Source organism: Antechinus flavipes, chromosome 1, assembly GCF_016432865.1.
Source record: "Antechinus flavipes isolate AdamAnt ecotype Samford, QLD, Australia chromosome 1, AdamAnt_v2, whole genome shotgun sequence".
Lineage (NCBI taxonomy): Eukaryota > Metazoa > Chordata > Mammalia > Dasyuromorphia > Dasyuridae > Antechinus > Antechinus flavipes.
The window spans coordinates 90,177,327-90,191,854 of record NC_067398.1 but is presented as its reverse complement, the minus strand read 5'-3'; the positions used below and the strand labels follow the sequence as shown (position 1 = coordinate 90,191,854).

At 33.9% G+C, this 14,528-nt stretch overlaps 1 pseudogene; it reads left to right on the top strand.

The window, feature by feature from the left end:
• The window catches only part of LOC127544224 (centromere protein O-like), a 38,179-nt pseudogene extending 27,001 nt beyond the window's left edge, over positions 1 to 11,178 (top strand).
• The last annotated feature ends 3,350 nt before the right edge of the window (positions 11,179 to 14,528 follow it).

Sequence of the window (14,528 nt, the reverse complement as noted above, 5' to 3'; positions counted from 1 at the left end):
GTTGCAATCTCATTTATCAATAAATATTATTTTAAAAACTAGAATTACAATTTTTCCTATATGCATTTCCTATATGCATTCCTAATATATCTCTATCTCTCTGTCTCTCTTTCTGTCTCTCTGTCTCTGTTTCTTTTTCTCTCTCTGTGTCTCTTTTATGTTTTTTTACAATAAGAAATTTTTCAGAATTCTACTTATTCTCTTCTTCTCTGTTCTTTATCCATAAAAATAATCTGTCTCATATCATAAAAATAAAATACTTTTCCCCTCATAGATGACAATTCCAACTTAATCTGTATTTAAAAAAAGTTTGTGCTCTTCTAAACTCTCCATAGAACAAAGTGAAAAATCACATTTTCCCTCACTATATCTTCAGTAAATGGCAATTAAACATTCACTCTTCGAGGTTAAAAGTGTCTTAAAGATGTTCTAGAAGCATATATAGTTTCTTCAAGGGAAGCTATTAAAAATGACATTTTTATTAATGGTGTGACATCAGTGTGGGAGGAAGTCTCTAGTAGAATTTGACAGTGAATTATGCTTAATTCTGTATTTTTTTTAAAAAAAACCAATGACTTGGGTAAAGGCTTTGGATGCAATGCAAAACTATGAGAAATCACTAATGCACTGGTTTAGATGATAGTCGAGATACAAAATAATCTTAACCTAAAACATTTGATGAAACTAAATAGGAAGAACTTTAATATCAATCAATCTAAAATCTAACTCATTTTCAAATATAATTTTCATGACTAGAAGATGGGGAGAGATTGCTAAAAAAAAGATTAAAAGATCATCTGACATGGATTTGAAAGATTTTATTGCACTACACATTCATTGAATAAACAATGTGATATAGTAACCAAGAAAAAAATAATGCAATCTTAGGCTGAATAAGAGACAGTAGAGTCCAGACTTTAAGTCTAGCCACATCTGTGGATAATTTTAGGTTCTGGACACTAATTTTAGGAATAACATGGGTAAGCTGGAAGTAACCTAAAGAAAGATATTTATGTTGGTGAAGAACCATGAATTTATGTCCTATGAGGATTGATTGAAGGAATTCAGAAAGTTTAACCTGAATAAGGACAGTTGACACATTAGGTGGATAAAATAGCTTTCTTCAAACTTTGAAGGGTTGTGATTTAAAATGCAATGAGGATCTGTACTAGGATGGGGTCAGTGTCAGAGGATGGAAGGGGTTATATAGGGAAAACATTATGAAGGGAAAATTTGAAAGATCTTTGGTAATAGTTGAATATGAGAATTGAGAGAAGAGGAGAGGATGGGAAAAAAAGAAAAGGGGGAAAAGAAAAAGAAGGGAAAAGAGCGAAGAAGATAATTGAGAAGGAAAAGTAAAGGAGGGGAAGAGTGGGAAGGAGAAGGAAAGAGATGGGAAGAAGGGAAGGAGAGAACTCTTTTGCTAATGAAAATCTGCTATGTCTAGGAACCCAATTCTGAATGTCAGATATTTAGAGGACCACTTCAACTTATTAGGCATATTAGGAATAATTCAATTTGTTAGTTGGCTAATGCTTTTATCACCTAGAATTTAGCAACATTAATATGATTTCTTATCTATCCTAAGTTTTTGAACAAAGATTGTGCTTTTCCATCAGGCAATTACAAATTATGTATTTTTTTTAAGATAGAGAGAAGTCATAAGAGAGTGCACTTGAAAGGAAAGGTAGACAATTCAGTACTTTTTAAAAAAAAATCTCATTTACAATCACATCTAAAAGTTTAAGAGGAAACTTAGATAATAAAAATAAGTGCTATATAAAATATTTCAGGATAAAATGTAACAGTGTCATTAAAGAAAGCAAAGGGAAGTGATGTTCTCTTGATCTTGCAGGTTATAATGCTTAGGCAAAACATTTAATTCTGATTCTCTGGCAAGTAAGGCAGCAAAGAAAACAAATTGAAATACATAGTTTTGTTGTGTTTTGTTTTGTTTTTCCAGGCACTAAGCTCAAGTAGGATTTTCTAAAGCACATTGAGTTTCAGAGAGAACAATAAGTTCAACAATATTTACAAAAATAAAGAAATAAGTGCTTCTATTCTCAGTCTCTCTATGGACAAAGGGTGTAGCATTGAATCATAGCTCAAAATCAAATACATTTCTTCTGTTGGCTTAGATAATATGGTTCAAGTACTTTGTTTTCTGTCTTAACATAGGAATAGAAATTGGAACCTCCAAATGAATGAATTATTAATATGTCTCAAATCTTTAGCCAACTTGGAAAGCCATTGTATTCTATTTATTTTGTAATCAAATTCTTTTAGAAGATACTTATAGCAAAGAGATTATGAATTAGCAAAGAATTCATGAAAGTTTGATTTAAAGAAGTTGAAATTTTGAACTTTAAGAAGTGGCTTTGTGTTCTGGCCTAAATGAACATACCATGAATATTGCAATAAAATTGCCTTAGTAAGAGCTAATATTTGGGGGAATGGAAGGAGAAGTTGAATCTTCCTATACAGTCATCAGTGGTTGTAATCATGATTGACTGAGAGCTCAAAATTCAATGTCATATGATATGGAGATGGTTTTGACCTAAAATATTTTAGGTCAGATACTATCAGCTATTCCTTCCCCCTCTCATTTGGAAGAAGTTAAGCTTGACCACTTCAATTCTGGTATTTACCAAACTCAATGACTTTGTATGGGTGTAATTAACTCTAATTACTGATTAATAACTGACCCTTCTGGAAATAGCTTAGGAGAAAAGATAGCTGTATTTAAAACAAACAAACAAACAAACAAAATAGTCTAACTCAGTGGGGCCATGACATCAACATAAAGACTGGTATGTTATCTCCTGTTTGTGATGTCCCGAAACTGTCCATTCAAGTCTTTGAAAATTATATGACAAAGTTATTTAGATAATGCTAAAAGATTAGTTACTAGTATAATGTGGATCTGAAACATTCACAAATCCTTATCGGGGTTAGTATCTAGGTATCTAGGTAGGTAAATGGATATAGCACTGTGCCTGAAATCAGGAATACTCTAAATTCAAATCCAGCCTCAGACACTTTGCAAAGTTTTATGCCTCTATGCAAGTCACCTAAACTCCATTTACTTCCATTTCCTCAACTGTAAAATGAAGATAATAATAGCAATTATCTCTCAGGGTTGCTGTGAGAATCAAATGATATAATATTTTTAAAGAACTTTGAAATTTATATATATATATGTGTGTGTTAGCTTTAAAAAATAACATGAATTCATCTCCTAGTGCGTCTCCCTGTCTCATGTGCCTTTCACTATTTTAATCCATCCTCCCCACATCCATCAAAATGACTTTGCTAATGTCTAGGTCCAACCATGTCATCCCTCTACTAGTGATCGGCAGAGTACAGCCTAGGGGGCAAATCCAGCTGACAACCTGTTTTTGTACAGGAGGACACAGCATTTTAAAATGTAAAAAAACAAAACAAAACAAAACAAAACAAAACAAAAAAAAACTATTCTGTGTTCACAGACTATGTAAAAACAATCAATGGGCAGGATTTAACCTTCCATTGTAGTTTGTCAATCTTTGCTCTATTCAGTGAATTACAGTTGCTCCTTATTAATTTGATGGTCAAATAAAAAATCCTCTCTTTGGCAATTAAAGTTCTTAATGCCTTGCTGTTTTTTAAGGCTTCTCAGAAATTATTCCCTTCCATATACTCCACAGAATCATTAAGCTGGGCTACTTGTCCCTGAAATATAAACATTCTCTGAGCTGCTAGTGCCTACTCCTTTAGCCCACTCTTCTACTCTGTACATTTTTTGATATAAAACTTTTGATGTAGATATTGACTCCTTTATTAGAATTCATGTTCTTTGAAACTGGGGGGAGGAGGGCAATTTCTTCTTTTTGCTTATCACCTCTATATTTAACAAAGTGTCCATCACATAAGACTGACCAAGTCAGATTCTGAGATTCTGAGACTTGCTTCCTATTCACAATACTATGTTCCCTCTCAGCGGTTAACAAAATCCTGAAAATAAACATGGATTGCAATTCCTTGACTCCTTTCCCCATGAGAAGCAATAAGATTTAGCTGGGATCATTAATGGTATCATTCATAGAATGTTTTAGAACATAAAGAAACCTCAGAGATTATCTCCTCCAAACTCTGACTTTAGCTGTGTAGGACATTTAAATCTCCATTTTTAAGATTAACCAACTAAGACTCAGAGAAGTTAGATTACTCTCTCTAGATTATTGTTATTATTTTTTCAAATTGTTATTATTTATTTATTCAGAATATAATTAATCAATTATTATATTATTTCAGTTGTGTCTCATATCTCATAACTTCATTTGGGTTTTTTTGGAAAGATACTGTAATGGTTTGCCATTTCCTTCTTTATCTCATTTCACAGATGAGAAAACTGAGGCAAGAGAGAAATCAATTTGACCTCAGGTCTTCATGACTTCAGATCCCTTGCTCTATCCTCTGAACCATCTTTTCTCTAAATCACATAGGTAATAAATAACATAGAGGAAACTAGAACCCAGGTATTTTGCCTTTTCATGTATTGTTCTTTTCTCTACATCTTATTGCATTTCAAACTGTCTTTTAAAAAAAATAAATACCAGCAAAGTGATGTGTAAAAGTCTTCCTAGGTGAAGAAAAGTATTAGCAAGACACTCCTAAGATTGCTCTTAGCAAAACATGTGACCCCTATAACAAAGGAAATGCAGAAATCTATTTCTTTGAAAATTCTTCAGCCTAATAAAGCCTGATGCTGCTAAACTGTTCCTGGCATCATATGGAATCCTCTGCCTTTTAAGCACTAAATAAAGCATAATGAAATAAGCTATAGGCATTTGGGGATTATTGAACTCTGTGAAGTGTTTGGGGATGTAATTTGTATGCAAGATGTTACGGAATAAAAAAAAAGTTGGCCTGCACTGAGCTGTAGCCCATCAAGCTGTTCATGTGCTCTGCACTATGTTAGGTGTGCATATGGCATGCACATTTTTTGAAAACATACCCTTAGGTGTCAGGACTTGTGAGTTAGAACATTTCAACTAAATGTAGAAAGACGGGTGTGCTGAGGAAATGAGAAATAAAAACCACAGATGATCTTAAAGACTTCAGAATTGGAAGCCTTGGCTTAACCCACAGCAGGCTCTCCCCTTGTCCCACAAATCCATCTGACACTGGGCACGATCAGGGAACATTCAAAACAATGAAAATGACATGAACAGAATAAGGGGGAAATTGATTCTGTGATTCTCTCCCCTTCACTCTCTCCCCACAAAATATATATAGATATAAAGTGTTGTGATATGTTTTAATAAAGTCATGTGGTCAATTAAGTCATAGAAGTATAGAACTATAAAGATCTGTTAAAAATCACATGGTCAAACCCCTCATTTTATGGATTTGGAAACTGGGGCTAAAAAGAGGGAAGTAATTTGCTCCAAAATCTTAAAAGTGGTATGAGGGAGAACTGAGAGAGGGGCCTATATCTCCTTACTCTGACTAGTACCCTATATACTACTACATACTACCCACATATAACATCACCCAATGAAGAATAGTGCCCATATTATGGTCAGAGAATAGAAAAGTAGCCCACAATTACATAGAATCCCTTATGAATTCTTAATTTGTTATTTAGCTGAAGGCTGGAGATGATGATAGTGAATTCATCCATCTATCTGTCTGTCTGTCTGTCTCTGTCTATATTTTAAGGAAGAAAGCTGACAGTAATGCTAATAATTCTAATTTTTCTTTCTAATTGAATTTCAGGGTAATGGGTAGTCTGGGTAAAAAGATAAGGACTTGTAACTATCTTGTGGGGCAAGGTCTCTAGAATAGGAAATCATGAGATAGAATGAGAAGAAAAAAGCTCTGGAATCTCACATCCCAATTTAGATCTTCTCTTTCCTACTCTTCCCTTTAATAGAATTCCCATACAGTGGAGCAGAAAACAGATGGAATTAGATTGAGGGACCTGTCATGTGGGCATGATTTTAGAGTTCAATAACTTAGGAATGTAGACAATATGAAAAAGGCAAGCATATATACAAACTATTTAAAAAATAAATAGAAAGTAATTTCCAGAAGATGGACACAATATGATTGCAAAAGACTTCAAGAGATGAAGTGAATGAAGCTATCATCTGAGGAGCAGCAAAATTAAGTTTGGAGAAGGTCATCACCACATGGAAGGCAACTAGGGGATGAATATTGTCTTCACAAATACTCATGGAAACCTTGCACAAAATCAGTCTTTTCGTGGTGGTGGAGAAAAAGAGGACGGATGACCTATGGTAGCTGACTCTTTATAACGATAAAACAACCAATCTGTGAAATATTCAAGTAATTAAAATCTATTTTAAAAATAATGACATCTTTAAATATCTGTACATACAACACATAGTTATATATTTGCAAAGCATTTACTATGATAAATCCATGAAAAAGATTAATAAAAGAAGACTTCTCATTTATAGTAGACACGGGTGGATTATAAGGGGAAATCCTTGAAATGTGGGCTTAGTGAGTCCTTATGACTTTGATTGTATGTCATCAATTGGGGATAAATTGGAACTGTTATATATTGGAGGAAGAGGGAGGAGGGGGAAAATCATTTATTAAGTGCCTACTATATGCCAGTCACTGTGCAAAGGATTTTAAAGATATTATCTTATTTGATCTTCAATGACAACCCTATGAGATAGGTACTATACTATGATTGCCATTTTAAACTCAAGGAAACTGAGACACTCAGAGATTAAATGATTTGATCAGCACAGTGACACAGTTAATAGATATTTGAGACTGCATTTGAATTCAGGTCTTCCTGACTCTAGGCCCAGTACTCTAGCCACTATGTCAGCTAGCTGTTTAGAAGCCACTGTTTTTGCTGGATAATAAAAGGGGATAAGTTAAACAGTTAGATACTTTTAACCATTTTCTCCTTTTTCCTATTTCAGAGGACAATGTAAAGGATACAGCATATATAACAGCAAAACTGAGTCTCCAGGAGAAGTATAAAATTTTTTCACTCACACAGTCTCTTCCACTCTGGAGAACCATTAATGGCTGCCTTGGAACAGAAACACATAGTACACAAATATGATTTTATTCTTGTAGAGTTTGTGGGATCTTGAGTTTCTGAACTGTACCCCCTGCATAAATGGGGGGGGGGATTTCCTACATAATGGCAAATTTGAGAATTCTTGAATTCATTATTTTATTAAGGTAAAAGGGTATGCTCTGGGCAGCACCAATCCTAGAATGTTTTTCTTGCAATTCCAAGTTTGAGAGATGTAAGATCTTATCTTTGTGTATGTGTGTGTGCTCATGCACATGTGTGTATGTTCTGTGTCTGTGTGTGTCTGTGTGTGTGTATCTGTGTCTAGGAACCCAATAAATCTTAACCTAGAATTGGGGAAAGAAAAGGAGTCATTTGAATATCAAGGTTGGGAATGATAGCAAATAGAAACTGGGCCCCTTTGTGATTCCCTAGTCTTCAGTTATTCTTCTACACCATCTTCAACTTCTTTGTCTATCAAATTTCTGCTTCCCTTAGTCCATCTGCTCTTCAGCCTCATTCTCCAGAATCCTTAGACTTACAATTTTCTTGCTTACTGTTCATCCTTCTCATTCCACTTAAACCTTTAGTTCATTTAACAATATCAAAGTTTGTATTTTACTTAGAGGAGAAAGGTGAAACCTAGTTAAATATTTCCCCAAGGCCTCCATATTTTCTTTCCATTGCTACTAAAAATGCTGATATTGTAAATTATAACCAGTACTCATACACTCCAATAAAACTATGGAACTTGTCACATTTTTCTCCAAAAAATCTATAGCACATCAGGTATACAATAAGTTAAGTATACTTGTTAGCCATCTAGTGCAATCCCTCACTCTTACCACATGCTTAACATTATTTTTTTTTTGCAAAATATTGTATGCTTTTTGAAGAAGCTCAATTCTGCAATGTAGCATTTCAGTAAAACAGTTTAGCAAGGCATGATTGAATTTAATTTAAAGAACCAAGTATTCATTGAGTACATGTAAGACCTATAATTCAGTACTTGGGATAAAATAGATAAAAATAAAATAATCTCTCTCTCAGGAACTTATTTTCCATTTGGTCATTTAAGAGTGCATATAAAGAAAAGTAAATGCAAAATATTTACAAAGTAAAACAAAGAAAGAAAGAAATCAAGCTTGGGTTGTATACTTGAACAGTTATGGGAGGAAGAATAGAGAGAGTACTCTTGTTGGACTTCATACTTGAGCTGACACTTGAAGAGAACTAAAGATTTCAAGAGGATATAATAAAGAAAAGATCATTCCATGACTTTCAGTACAAAGACATGGAAGAAACAGTTGGAAATCTGTGTAAAGTGAACAATAAACAGGTCAGTTTGGCTGTAACATTATATATAGGAGGGGAGAATAATGTGATATTTGTCTGGGAAAATGGACTGGATCCAGACTGTGAAGCTCTTTAAAGCCTGAATATGTAATGGCAGAATTATATACCCTTCACTAAGAATTTAAATGGAAAGATTTTTGTGGTAGTTCAATTATTTTAGTCTTATTCAATATTCACAATTCTATCGAAGGTTTTATTCATAAAGATACTGGAGTGGTTTGCCATTTGCTTTTTCAGCCCATTTTACAATTGAGGAAACTGAGATAAACATGGATACATCTATCATCTATAGTCGTCAAAGAAGGATCTAAGGCCAGATAAAGGCCAGCTCTTAGACTCCATCCACTATACCACCTAGCTGACCCAAATAGAAAGAAAGTCCTTGCTTTTAAGAAGCTCGCATTCTAATAAGGAAAAATACCAGAGAGAGGAGTTTTAGCAGCAGGGTAAATGGAATAGCCTCTTGGTTCACAGGAAGCAATATTAAAGTAAATGTATTCTCTTTAGTGTCATTTCCATTAATAAACCATATTAAAAGTGGGGAGATTGCCGCTATTCTCAATATTCTTGGGTTATCTGGTTATTGGCAGCAATTGGTTTGTATTTGGTATTGTTGAGAGAGTAATGAGCTGCACTTTCAATTTCCATCATGACTGAAAAGAGTTAGATGATGTTTGAGGATAAAGGGTCTATTCCTTGGAGTCTTGGGCTCAAGATCCTGAGCTGCCTCTACCAGACTCTGAGGGAAGGTGTTGGTCAGGGGATTTTTATCTGCCTAACACATCTGGGCATGACAGATCCCTTTTCCGTAAGGGTTGTTTCTCTTGATGAAGACTGCTGGAGTTATTCTGAAATCAGGGATTGTGCTCCCAAAGTATCAGGAGAAAGATGTTTGCTCTCCTCATTAACTTCCTATAGTATATATAGAAATAACTATAATAACGTAGTAAGTAACACGAGATAAAAAATATAGGAAAAAATATATTCAGTCTTCTGAAACTTAGCCTGACACAGACAATGGTAAAAAGATCAGCTGTATTTTGGATCTTCACTCACTTCCTTAGCAAGCAGGACCAGGACAGTTAATGGCAGGAATATGCCAGCGAGAGGATAATGGCTACTCAGGCCAATAACTAACATTTTTCAATAGCAAGACCTGTAGACTCTCATGTTCCAGCTCTGTTCAAATACAAAGTTAGCAGCTCAGCATTTATGTCAAAATGTTTCAAAATAGAAAACCAATCTTTCCTCCACAGCTGTATAGTGTCTATTTATATTATCATTATATTTTGCATTGGATGTTTTATATTGACATGATTATCTATAGGCATAGAGGTAGAGGAAAAAATACCTAGTGGATAGAATGCTGGGCTTGGAGTTAGTAAGAAAGAGATTTAAAATCTCGTTCCTGATATTAACTATGTAAGCCTAAGCAAATCAAAGTTGTCCCAGGCAACTCCCTCTGATTTATCTGTTAAATCACAGAAGCTTTGCATTAGCAGGGGGAATTCCCCATGCTATGGAAATCACTTATTCTTTGTTTTTCCATAACTTAGCATTAATAGTTATGCATATTAAAATGAAGCAGAAAAACTAAAAGGATGTCTTCTGCGATTTGTGGAGAAGCAACATCATTCTATGGAAAGACATGAGATCTGTAGTCAAAAAAGCTAATGTTGAATTTTGGATTTGACACTTATTACCTCTCCCTCTGTAACCACAGGAAAGAAAATTATCTTCTTTTTATTTTATTTTCTTCTTCTATAAACTTATGGTAATATTTACAGGTCAGTTTAGTAGTGCAGTGGTTAGAACACCAGATCTGGAGTCAGGAAAACCTGAGTTCATATTGGTCACCCTGATTATGTTTACTTCACCCTGTTTGCATCAGTTTCCTCATCTGTAAAATATGACTATGAAGTTACAAGGGATTCTAATAGAAAAAACTGATTCTGATTCTAATGGAACTTGAAGGCAGATGTTATTTTGTTTCTGCATTTCTTTCTCAATTACTTGGCCCAGCAGTAGGTTCTTGCACCTTTTATGTATACCTGATATTTGTTAAATATCAACGGTATCCTTGACCAGAATATCCATCACCAACCTTGAATTCTACCCATCACTAAAAAACATTGAGGAAAATTTGGAAACGAAGTTGGAAAAAGCTTTCTTTCAGGCATCCCATTCAATAGGGTATAGAAACAAACTGACCACCAGTTAGGTCTGTGTCAGCTCTGACACTGCTTTTGAGGAGAATATTTTAGATTCACATTATGTTCCTCCTATCATCAAGAAACCAGTTTTTAAAAATTCCCAATCAGCTCCAGTCTTCATGTCTTTGGAATAGATAGCTATGAAGTACTTGCTGACTAATTTCCAATACTTTGTGTGCAATCTCAGTGAATAACTAAACGCATATTCTAGAGGAAAGTACCAGGCAGATCAATTTCAGTGTGACTTTTCAACTTTCCTAAGCAGGTTCTTGTAGAGAAATTTACCATGCACTTTGCTTTCATTCATATACACTGTGCACTTCAATAGAGGGTCTTTCACTTTTTGTACCAGTCTTGTTCAACAGAATTTCACAACAACTCTTTTTACCAATGTCACAATCATGTACCAAGAGATAGGAGCAGCTCCTGCCTCTTTGGAGGATCAATGAGCAATCTTTGAGACTTTATTCTTCAAAAATGTCCTTTTTGGTGCTTGAGTCCTTTTTAAGAATTAAAGAAAACTTATATTTTATGTCCAGTGTACCCAGAAGTAGATGAATATGTTCTATAGAAAACATATAAGGAATGAACAGCCACAATATTATATACAGCCATACTGTTTGATGGATTCAGGCTCAAACTCCATCCTTTCCCCATCCTACATTTTCTTGTGCATGTAAATATTGCTGAAGATGACATCTTTAAAACAATTATCTGAATATCTAAAGAACATAAGATTCCATTGTGTTTATTGTATGTTAGTTATAAGCAATTTTTATTTGAGAAACAAATTCATTTTTAAAATCTTACTTCCAAAAGGTGTCTCCTATAAGTCTTAATTTCACACACCATTATGAGATCCTGTGACCCTGTGATCCTCTTAAGAAATTAAACTGAGACTGAGACTTTTTGCCCAAAGAATACACAGGACTCTCTCTTAGGTCACTAAGTGTTAATGATTTTTCTGGTTGGCCTTCAATGCAAATGTCACAATATAATGATTCATAATGAATTTGATTGGCAGAAAGACTTGAAGTGATATAGTATACAGAGCAAGAGAATGGGAGTTCAAAGAGCTCAACTTCAGTTTTAGATCTGATACTTAGAAAGTTATTTTGGGGAAAGTTGCTTCTTTCTATTTTGATTCCTTCACCTACAGAGTGAGGGATTTGGAATAAAATACCAAAGGCTACATTCAACTCAACTATTCTATACTTTAAATGTGCTTTAATTAAAGAGCATATAAAGAGGCTACAAAACCTGAAAAGTATGGAAATTGGATAATAGCAATTTTGATAATTACTGAAGTAACTTTATACTAATACACATTTCTCTACTAAGAGCCAAAGAAAGGTATGACGAGTGTGCCCATGTCCTGATGTGTATTTATTTCATCTAGGCCAAAAAATCTGTGCCAACAAACAATAACCAAATAAAACCCTAAAAAACTGTGCCAACAAACAATGACCAAATGAAATCCTATCTCTAGAAAAGTGGGGTGTAATGATTAGGAATGTTTTAGAACTGCACTTTCTCCTGGGTTTCATTGGCTTATCAAAATATCCACCTGCACCACCCTCCCACACAGGGTGTGAAAGAGCTCCTTGCGTGCAAGGTCCCAAAGTAAACAGATGTTGGCAACGTCACTGATGAGGATTTCCCTTGCACCGCTGTCAGTCTCCGTGGCAACTGTCAACTACAACCTGCAAACAGTTACCTAAATTATATTACACATACCAGCAGAACTCCCACAGAGGGAATCCTTGTTTATATTTCAGTTTCCATGGTATCATTTCCGCTGTGATCCTTCGACTTGTGTTCAGTGTGTGCTTGTGCGTGTATGTGTATGCTTGAGTATAATGCGTGCCCTCTGCTCTTGTTGGAAGCCAAAACATGTTTGAAGAATGACGACTCTAATCTTCTTGGTGAAAATGATGTATGCAGTTCTTTGCCTAGTGAAAGTTTTGCGGTTGCTTTTGGGATCAGCAAAAGAATTCCTTCAGACTTACTGATGTGAATACAGTAAGACCATCTTTCCCTAGAGAAGATTGTGTTTTTAAACAATTAAATGAATTTTGACTTTGGGATGTTAGAGATACTCACTCACAAATGGATAAATCACTTTTGCTCAGATTTTCCAAAAACAATCACCTTTGGACCGAACAATAAGTAAATAGTATTTCAATTCCAAATGAAATTTGAGAAACATGTTTGAAGTGATTAAAAAGAGGAATTTAACTAGTATACAATTGTAGCCATAACATCACCACTGTGGTTGTAGATCATAAAGAATGCAGGATAATAGTTGTAGAACAGGTCTCACGAATTGAATTATTTCTGTATATGTTCTCAAAAAAACACCACTTCTTAATCCCTCACACCAATCAATGCCATCCCTTTGATGGACCTATTCATTATTTCCTATTATTCCATCATGATTTCCAAAACCTCTGTTCTATAATCAATAAACAAATCTTTCCATTACACTTGAGACTTATTATTTGCCTTTTTAGAGAAAGCATTTAAATTTTTTTTCTGAATTGAAGTCACTGTATTATTTGATATGATTTAAGAACATTTAAATCAGAATAATTCTTAAATATCTATTACATAAAGAACATGAAAACATATTTGAAGAGAGGAAGAGATAAGAATGGAAGATAATAACCATTGCATTAAATAGTATTTTCAAATATGTGAAATACAAATATATGGTTATATATATGTATGATACATATGTGTGTGCATATTCATGTTACATGTGTACATGGATGTATATATTGCTTAGACTTATATCTTCTTTAAGTTAGATAATCTAACTATTATCATCCCCAATTTACAGATAAGGAAACTGAAGATTAGAAAGTCTAAAGCACTTATTCATGACCGATAGCTAGTAGATGTTAAAGTGAAGATTTGAACTTAAGAATTCCTTACTTCAAATTCAGCATTTCATGTTATGACACACTATATCAATAGAAGTCCTGGGTATATCTTCTGCTTTCAGGGACTTACAATTACAATGTGATACACTGAAATTTATGTCAACTATAATTCACAAATTAATAGATAAATATATTTACAATACAATTATTTTGATAGTTATAACTTTAGAATATTTTAATACATATACACATTCAGTGTGGAAGAGTATATGTATGTATTCAAATGTATATATTTCATATGCATATTGTATTGCACATTTATAAACCTACATACATTTGATATAAGCACTATATATATACATATATATGTAGCGTTTATAGTATACACAAGCACACACAGACATACATAGTACTGCATTATCTTGCTTCTTCCCTACTCTAGCAATGGGATATGTTGTTGATGTTGAATTGTAAACAATTTAGACATCTACACATATATAATTAATATGTTTCTACTTAAAGGCATTTGGATCTACTGTTGTCTACTTATCAATTTAATTCAATAAACATTTTAAAATGTGGTCATCCCTAGTATTTTAAATTATATTGCTTCTCAGGAATGTCTGCCTTCCAATTATCAACTACCACTAATATGATAATTTAAGTTTGTATCCATAGATACAATTCCTACAGGCATAGTGCCCAGGATAATGGGTAGAATGCTATGTAGTTATTGTTTTCAATTTGTCTTTTTGAATAAATGCCTTTATTAAGAACTAATTGAGTTTGCTAGTTGATTTGTCAATGAAAACTACAGTAATGGGGGCTCAGGAGCTCTAATATTAGTAGTAGAAGTTACCCATAAGTTACCTTAGAACTCTGAGGGGATCTTAGAGGTACCAACCTACAATAGTAGGAAAATATTTAGGGAATGAGTCTAGGGTAGGGGTAAGAGATATATAAACATATAGCACACACATATTTATATATACACATATATAGTATCTATATCATATATATGTA